This window comes from Triticum urartu, chromosome 1A (assembly GCF_056163025.1).
Source record: "Triticum urartu cultivar PI428250 chromosome 1A, HENAU_Tu73, whole genome shotgun sequence".
NCBI classification, from domain to species: Eukaryota; Viridiplantae; Streptophyta; class Magnoliopsida; order Poales; family Poaceae; genus Triticum; species Triticum urartu.
The window spans coordinates 215,032,213-215,041,401 of record NC_141873.1 but is presented as its reverse complement, the minus strand read 5'-3'; the positions used below and the strand labels follow the sequence as shown (position 1 = coordinate 215,041,401).

At 42.9% G+C, this 9,189-nt stretch overlaps 1 pseudogene; it reads left to right on the top strand.

The window, feature by feature from the left end:
* The first annotated feature begins 4,068 nt into the window (after positions 1–4,068).
* Positions 4,069–6,568, top strand: LOC147990633 (uncharacterized; annotated as a pseudogene).
* The last annotated feature ends 2,621 nt before the right edge of the window (positions 6,569–9,189 follow it).

Genomic DNA, 9,189 nt, shown 5'->3' with positions numbered 1-9,189 from the left:
TTCATCATCATGGTAGGGCGAGAGATCTTTGATGTTGAAGATGTCACTCACGGAGTACTTGTCACATGGGAGGTCGATCTTGTAAGCATTGTTGTTGTATCGTGCGAGCACCTTGAAGGGTCCATCCGCTCGTGGTCGAAGTTTGGACTTGCGTTCTTGGGGAAACCGGTCCTTGCGAAGGTGTGGCCACACGAGGTCTCCAATGTTGAATATCATAGGGTGTTTGTTGACGTTGAGCTTGGTCGCAAGGCGTTGTACTTGGCGCTCGATGGTGTTTCTTGTATCTTCATGCACCTTCTTGAGATGGGTCGCTCAGGCACTTGCGTCCAAATTGATGCGCTCTTGGGGTGGTAGAGGGAGAATATCCAATGGTGACAAAGGGTTTAATCCGAAGACAACCTCGAAAGGGGACTTGCCGGTTGTTGAGTGTCTTGCTCGGTTGTAGGCGAACTCGGTGATAGGTAGGCACTCCTCCCACTCCTTGATGTTCTTCTTGATGAGTACTCGAAGTAGAGTGGAGAGTGTTCGGTTGGTCACCTCTGTTTGGCCGTCGGTTTGAGGATGGTAAGCCGTGGAGAAGAGTAGCTTGATTCCGAGCTTGGAACATAGGGTCTTCCGAAAGAAGCTTAGGAACTTGACATCGCGGTCCGAGACAATTGTCTTTGGCACTCCATGTAGACGCAATATTTCCCTACAAAAGAGGTTAGCAACATGTGAAGCATCGTCTATCTGGTTGCAAGGAATGAAATGTGCCATTTTAGAGAAACGGTCCACAACGACAAATACCGAATCCTTCCCGTTTCTAGTCCTAGGCAAATGAAGCACAAAGTCAGATGAGGACATCAATACCATTGTTACACCCACAGCCCCTGCTGCTATACATACTGGACCAATTAGTAGAGCTCGGGCACACCAATTGAATTATCAAGTACTTTCGTTTCTTGGTAACGATTCTAATGTTCATGAGAATATGATGCTGCCTAAATTGAATACATTTGTCTTGCTTACAAATGAAGGGCCTAGCTTGGACAAGAAAGATGAACCTTGGAAGAAGTTCAAGCGTGGAGATGATGGCATGCGCAAGGGGATCCAGAACGGAGTTGCAAGTGATGATTTCAGGACTTTGAAGCCACCATAAGGAGTGCATGAAGCCTTGGACCAAATATACAAGATGCCACTTCATAAATTTCGTCCAGAGGCTATTTTAGGTGCCGCGTCACCTTATTATTGGGCCAGGCCCATGTATTTTCGAAATACTTAAGTATAGGCTGTTTTTAGAGTCCGTATGTGTGGGGAAACAAGAGTTAGGGTTGGTTTCAGACCCCTCTTCCAAGGGCCACGAAATTCCCCCCTCTTCCTCCATATATACAGCCCTTAGGGCGTCGTTTAGACTTTGGGTCTTGTTTAGATTAAAAGTTCGCCATAGCTGCAACTTCGCGTACTTCATTTGTGTCCAACGACCAAACCAAAACGTCACAGAACCCCACCTTGATCAATAAAGCTTTCATCTTATATTCGCAATATCCAGATTGCAATCTCAATTTCTTGCTTGTTCTTCGTTTGCTCGCAGGAAACAGGCCCTCGTGGTCAGGTTGATCATGCTCCGGCATGGTCAATAACCCCTTGGAGTTGGTTTAGCGATTGCTAAGGCGCGACGTCCTCGCACGTTCGTAGTCGGATCGTCAAAGTCGACTTCCTCTAAAATGATAGCCACCATCTCATCGAAATACGGGACACCTTTGCCTAAATCAAGTGGTATCAGATTTTAAGGTTGCTCGGTGAGATTTTCCAGTTTTCATAGTTTAGATCGAGTCTGTTCTTCATACCTACAGTCCACAAAAAAAGCCAAAAAAATTAGGGTTAGTTCATCATATCCGAACCAATCTGAGCCTTTGCATAGTCTTTTTAGAGTTTTGCTTTGTTGAATTTGCGGTTGCATCGTCGTGTCGAGTTGGTAGTCTTAGCGTCTCGGCCCTTAGAGTTTTGAGTTCTATTCACAGGTTGTCACGCCGCCGCCGCACCATCGTCATCATCATTGCCATATACCACCACCCCACCATATACATCGCCGCTGCCATATACAACCACCAATCCGAGTCCACATATACCATAGCCATATACAATCACCAATCCGAGTCCACATGTACCATCGCCATATACAACCACCAGTCCGAGTTCCACCAGATTCATCGCCGCCAGTCTGAGTTCCACCAGATTCATCTCCGCTACCAGTCCTAGTCCGAGTCCAGTATTTGTTTCTTTGTTTTCGAGTTCTAGATCATGCGATACTTCGAGTCGTGACAGAGTAGGACTTCTGAGATTCCGTGGTACCCGCAGAAGAAAAATAGTTCCAAACTCAAAAAAAATGTAGACTTTTTGGCTAGGCAGTTTTTGGACCATTTGTAGACTTTTTCGAAAAAAATTTGTTGCGGAGCAAAAAAAACAGGAAAAAAAGTGCAAAAAAAGAAAAAAAAATACAGAGAGTGCTCCTCCCTTGTTTAAGTGTCGCGCCGTGATTTTGTTCGTGTTCTAGGCTCGCGTCTCTAGTACGGTCTAGCCTAGGACCAGCACAGTACCGTCGTTGAGCATTTATTCAACTTTGCATCTCTGAATTGATTATTGCTGACCCTTTTGCGACCATATTATAAGCCTTCCCAGCTCCACATACATCTACGTCGTGCGTTTGACTCTCCCTGGTAATCGCTCTATCCAAGCTTTGAGAGTTTTGACTACGACGGTTGCCGATCACCGCCTGCTGCTGGGTAAGAACTGGTAAGAATTTGAGTTTTTCTTGATGGATTTGTGACATCCACCACCACCTCTTGTTAGTAGTCTGTAGGATCATATTCTTGTGTGTTTCTATTGCTGCTAACCATGGCAGGATCACAAGCCGATGAGACTGACTAGGAGAACATGAATAATAAGGAGTTGCATGATAAATTTCAGCAAATGATGAGTGGACAGGTGCAAGATGTGCTAAACAGATTTGAAGAGGCCATGGAGAAGATAGATGGCATGGACAAGACGTTCGAAACAAAGCTCGATAACAAGTTTAATGAATTGCTCGCGCGTCTTCCACCACCACCACCGGCTTCCCCTAATGCACCTCTACAACAACAACAACAACAACAACGTCGCTTCCCAAATCAAGTGGGACGAGCACAGCGCGTTACCATTGACCCTGGGCAAAATTCTGGTGCCGCTGTTGATGCTTCGGCCGCTCCTGCTGCTACTGCAGAGGTGGAGGACCATTACGAGGATGAGGTTGACCAAAATCAGAACTACGTGCAACCACCACCAGCACCACCACCAGGTCATCCTCATGCATATCATCGCAACGGTAGGGCTGCACCACCACCCGAGGTACATGACCATCTTCCTAAACTAAAATTGAATATTTCACCATTTGAGGGTAGATATGTTCCTGATATATATCTTACTTGGGAGTTAGAAACTGAACGACGATTTACATGTTTACAATATCCTGAGGAGAGATGTGTTCCTGCTGCTGTTTGTGCTTTCACTAGCTTTGCATATGTTTGGTGGTCTGAACATTGTAGATTATATCCTATTCCAACTACTTGGGCTGCTTTGAAAACTGCTATGCGTACTCGTTGGGTTCCACCATATTATCAACGTGAATTACTTCAAAAAATGCAGCGTTTAAGACAAGGAAAAAATTCTATAGAAGAATATTATCAGGAATTACAAACTGGCATGATTAGATGTGGTATTCTTGAGGAGAATGAAGCTATGCTTGCATGTTTTATGGGTGGATTGAATAGAGAGATTCAGACCATTCTAGAGTATAAGGAGTATACTAATATCACTCGTTTATTCCATCTTGCTTGTAAAGCTGAACATGAAGTGCAGGATCGACAGGCATTGGCGCGAACTAACTTTTCTGCAGGTCGGTCTTCATCATGGACACCACGTGCATCCTCTACTTCCACTCCACCAGCACCTCCATCAGGTGCCACCTCCAGCCGTGATACAAGAAAGAAGGCACAACAACAACTATCTGCCAAGAGCACACCTGCCGGACCTGCGAAGAGCTCTTCTTCGTCCATGGCATCAACAGGGCACACAAGTGATATTATTTGTCGTCGTTGTAAGGGAAGAGGACATTTTGCGAGAGAATGCCAATCTCAGCGTGTGATGGTTGCTACTGAGGATGGTGGGTATGAGTCCGCTAGTGACTATGATGAGGAGACTTTGGCTCTTATTACACGTGAAGAACACGGTGGAGATGATTCTGATCATGAGACGCAATACATTGCTCCTGAAGATGCTGATAGGTATGAATGTTTAGTTGCTCAACGTGTTTTGAGTGTGCAGGTCAGACAAGCTGAGCAAAATCAAAGTCATAATTTGTTCCATAGAAAGGGAGCTGTGAAGGAACGTTTTGTTCGCGTCATCATAGATGGAGGGAGATGCAATAACTTGGCTAGCATGGAGATGGTGGAGAAGCTATCTCTCACCACAAGACCACATCCACATCCTTACTAAATCCAATGGTTCAACAATAGTGGCAAGGTTAAGGTAACACGTACTGTTCGTGTGCATTTTAGTATCTCTACATATGCTGATTTTGTTGATTGTGATGTGGTACCTATGCAAGCATGTTCCTTATTACTTGGTAGACCATAGCAATTTGATAAAAATTATGTACACCATGGTAGAAACAATCAGTATACTCTTGTTCATAAGGATAAAAATATTACTTTGCTTCCTATGGCTCCTGATTCCATTTTGAAAGATGATATTAATAGAGCTAATAAAGCAAAACAGGAGAAAAATAAAAGTGAAAATCAGATTGTGGCAAAAGAATTTGAGCAACAAATGCAGCCTAATAATAAACCATCTAGTGTTGCTTCTGAAATTAAATTGAAAAGTGCATGTTTAATTGCCACCAAATCTGACATTGATGATTTAGATTTTAGCAAATCCGTTTGCTATGCTTTTGTGTGCAAAGAGGCATTATTTTCATTCGAGGACGTGCCTTCCTCTTTGCCTCCTGCTGTCACTAACATTTTGCAGGAGTTCGCTGACATCTTTCCACAAGACGTGCCACCGGGATTACCACCTATTCGAGGGATTGAGCATCAAGTTGACTTAATTCCCGGTGCATAATTACCCAACCGTGCACCATACCGTACCAATACAGAGAAGACGAAGGAGATTATGCGTCAAGTACAAGAACTGCTCGACAAAGGTTATATATGCGAATCCCTTAGTCCTTGTGTTGTTCCTAACATTTTAGTGCCGAAAAAGGATGGTACATCATGTATGTGCGTTGATTGTAGAAGCATTAATAATATTGCTATTCGTTATCGTCATCCTATTCCTACGCTAGATGATATGCTTGATCAATGGAGTGGCTCTACAATATTCTCCAAAGTTGATTTGCGTAGTGGATACCATCAAATTCGTATGAAATTGGGAGATGAATGGAAAACAACATTTAAAACTAAGTTTCGATTATATGAGTGGTTAGTCATGCCTTTTGGGTTAACTAATGCACCTAGTACTTTCATGAGGTTAATGAACGAAGTTTTACGTGCTTTCATCGGACAATTTGTGGTAGTTTACTTTGATGACATATTGATTTATAGCAAATCTTTGGAGGAACATTTGGAACATTTACGTGCTGTTTTTATTGCTCTACGTGATGCACGTTTGTTTGGTAACCTTGGAAAGTGCACCTTTTGCACCGACCGAGTATCTTTTGTTGGCTATGTTGTTACTCCACAGGGAATTGAAGTTATTGAGAGTTGGCCGCAGTCCAAAACGGTCACACAAGTGAGGAGTTTCCTTGGCCTCGCTGGTTCTATAGGCGTTTTGTGAGAGATTTCAGCACCATTGCTGCACCTCTCAACGAGCTTACAAAGAAGGATGTGCCTTTTGTTTGGGGTTCCGCACAGGAAGAAGCCTTCACGGTATTGAAAGATAAGTTGACACATGTTCCTTTACTCCAACTTCCTGGTTTTAATAAGACTTTTGAGCTTGAATGTGATGCTAGTGGAATTGAATTAGGAGGTGTGTTATTACAAGATGGCAAACCTGTTGCATACTTTTCTGAAAAATTGAGTGGGCCTAGTCTGAACTATTCTACTTATGACAAAGAATTATATGCTCTTGTTCGGACCTTAGAAACATGGCAACATTATTTATGGCCCAAGGAATTTGTTATACATTCTGATCATGAATCTTTGAAACACATTAAAAGTCAAGCAAAACTGACATTCTAAATGGGTTGAATTCATTGAGACTTTTCCTTATGTCATTAAACACAGGAAGGGTAAGGAAAATGTTGTTGCTGATGCATTGCCTCGTCGTTATACTATGCTTTCACAACTTGACTTTAAAATATTTGGTTTGGAGACCATCAAAGATCAATATGTGCATGATGCTGAATTTAAAGATGTATTGCAGAATTGTAAGGAAGGGAGAACTTGGAACAAGTTCGTTCTTAACGATGGATTTGTGTTTCGTGCTAACAAGCTATGCATTCCAGCTAGCTCTGTTCGTCTTTTGTTGTTGCAGGAGGCGCATGGAGGAGGATTAGTGGGACACTTTGGTGTCAAGAAGACGGAGGATATACTTGCTACGCATTTCTTTTGGCCAAAGATGAGACAGGATGTTGAGCGTTTTGTTGCTCGCTGCACTACATGTCAAAAAGCTAAGTCACGACTCAATCGTCATGGTTTATATATGCCTTTGCCTGTACCTAGTGTTTCTTGGGAGGATATATCTATGGACTTGTCTCATATTGAAGAATAACAAGAAAATGTTGGAAGAATGCTTGCCTCATATTGAATTTGCTTATAATCGTTCATTGCATTCTACTACTAAGATGTGCCCTGTTGAAATTGTGTATGGTTTCCTACCTCGTGCACCTATTGATTTGTTGCCTCTTCCATCTTTGGAGAAGGTTAATTTTGATGATAAAGAACATGCTGAATTGATTTTAAAAATGCATGAGTTAACTAAGGAAAACATTGAGCGTATGAATTCTAAATATAAACTTGCTGGAGATATGGTTAGAAAACATGTTGTGTTTGCACCTGGAGATCTTGTTTGGTTACATTTGCGTAAGGACAGATTTCCTAATTTGCGCAAATCAAAGCTAATGCCACGTGCTGATGGTCCTTTTAAGGTGTTAGAGAAAATAAATGATAATGCATATAAACTTGAGCTGCCTGCAGATTTTGGGGTTAGTCCCACTTTTAACATTGCAGATTTGAAGCCATATTTGGGAGAGGACGACGAACTTTCGTCGAGGACGACTTCATTTCAAGAAGGGGAGGATGATGAGGACATCAATACCATTGTTACACCCACAGCCCCTGCTGCTATACATACTGGACCAATTACTAGAGCTCGCGCACGCCAATTGAATTATCAGGTACTTTCGTTTCTTGGTAACGATTCTAATGTTCATGAGAATATGATGCTGCCTAAATTGGATACATTTGTCTTGCTTACAAATGAAGGGCCTAGCTTGGACAAGAAAGATGAACCTTGGAAGAAGTTCAAGCGTGGAGATGATGGCATGCGCAAGGGGATCCAGAACGGAGTTGCAAGTGATGATTTCAGGACTTTGAAGCCACCATAAGGAGTGCATGAAGCCTTGGACCAAATATACAAGATGCCACTTCATAAATTTCGTCCAGAGGCTATTTTAGGTGCCGCGTCACCTTATTATTGGGCCAGGCCCATGTATTTTCGAAATACTTAAGTATAGGCTGTTTTTAGAGTCCGTATGTGTGGGGAAACAAGAGTTAGGGTTGGTTTCAGACGCCTCTTCCAAGGGCCACGAAATTCCCCCTCTTCCTCCATATATACAGGCCTTAGGGCGTCGTTTAGACTTCGGGTTTTGTTTAGATTAAAAGTTCGCCATAGCTGCAACTTGGTGTACTTCGTTTGTGTCCAACGACCAGACCAAGACGTCACTGAACCCCACCTTGATCAATAAAGCTTTCATCTTATATTCGCAATATCCAGATTGCAATCTCAGTTTCTTGCTTGTTCTTCGTTTGCTCGTAGGAAACAGGCCCTCGTGGTCAGGTTGATCGTGCTCCGGCGTGGTCAATAACCCCTCGGAGTTAGTTTAGCGATTGCTAATGCGCGACGTCCTCGCACGTTCGTAGTCGGATCGTCAAAGTCGACTTCCTCTAAAACAATAGCCACCATCTCATCGAAAGACGAGACACCTTTGCCTCTATCAAAGTCCATGCTAATATCTTCCCATTGTTGGTATGGAATGGGGAGAGGCATATAGAGGCCATGAGATTCAGCTTTCGACTTAGCTTTGCGACATGTAGAACAACGGTTGGTGAAGCGATTGACGTCGCGGAACATCTTTGGCCAAAAGTAGTTCTTCGAGAGCGTGGCGAACGTCTTGTCTCGTCCAAAGTGTCCCATTAAGCCTCCTCCATGAGATTCCTGCAAAAGCAACAAACAAAGAGAAGACTCGGGGATGCAAAGTTTGTTAGTTGTCATTAGATATCCATCCTTGATGTAATAGCGTTCCCAAGAAGTATGCATCAAACACTTGGCATAAGGAGTAGCAAAAGTTGCATGATGCTCATACAAGTATTTTATATGCTCGAAGCCAATGACATCTAACTCAAGTTGAGTGACAAGCATGCATATGCGGGAAAGGGCATCCAATACAATGTTTTCTTTTGCCCTTAATGTACTTGATGACATACGAAAAAGACTCAATAAATTCACTCCTTTTAGCATGACGCTTTTTCAACTTGGTTTGGCCCTTAAGATACTTGAGAGTCTCATGATCGGTATGAATGATAAACTCATGGGGATGAAGGTAATGTTCCCATTCATGCAAAATGCAGACTAAAGCATATAGCTCTTTGTCATAGATGGGGTAATTGAGTTGCGCTCCGGAATGTTTCTCACTAAAGTAAGCTATGGGGCGCTTGTCTTGTGTTAACACACCTCCCATGCCATTACCACTAGCATCGCAATGAATCTCAAATGGTTTGTCGAAGTTGGGTAATGCAAGCACGGGAGCATGAATAAGCAAATTTTTAAGCTCATTGAATGCGGTATCTTGGGATGGTCCCCAAACAAAAGGCGCATTCTTCTTGCTCAAAGCATGCAAAGGCGAAGCAATGGTGCTAAAATCCTTCACAAAGCAACGATAGAAACCCGCAAGTCCAG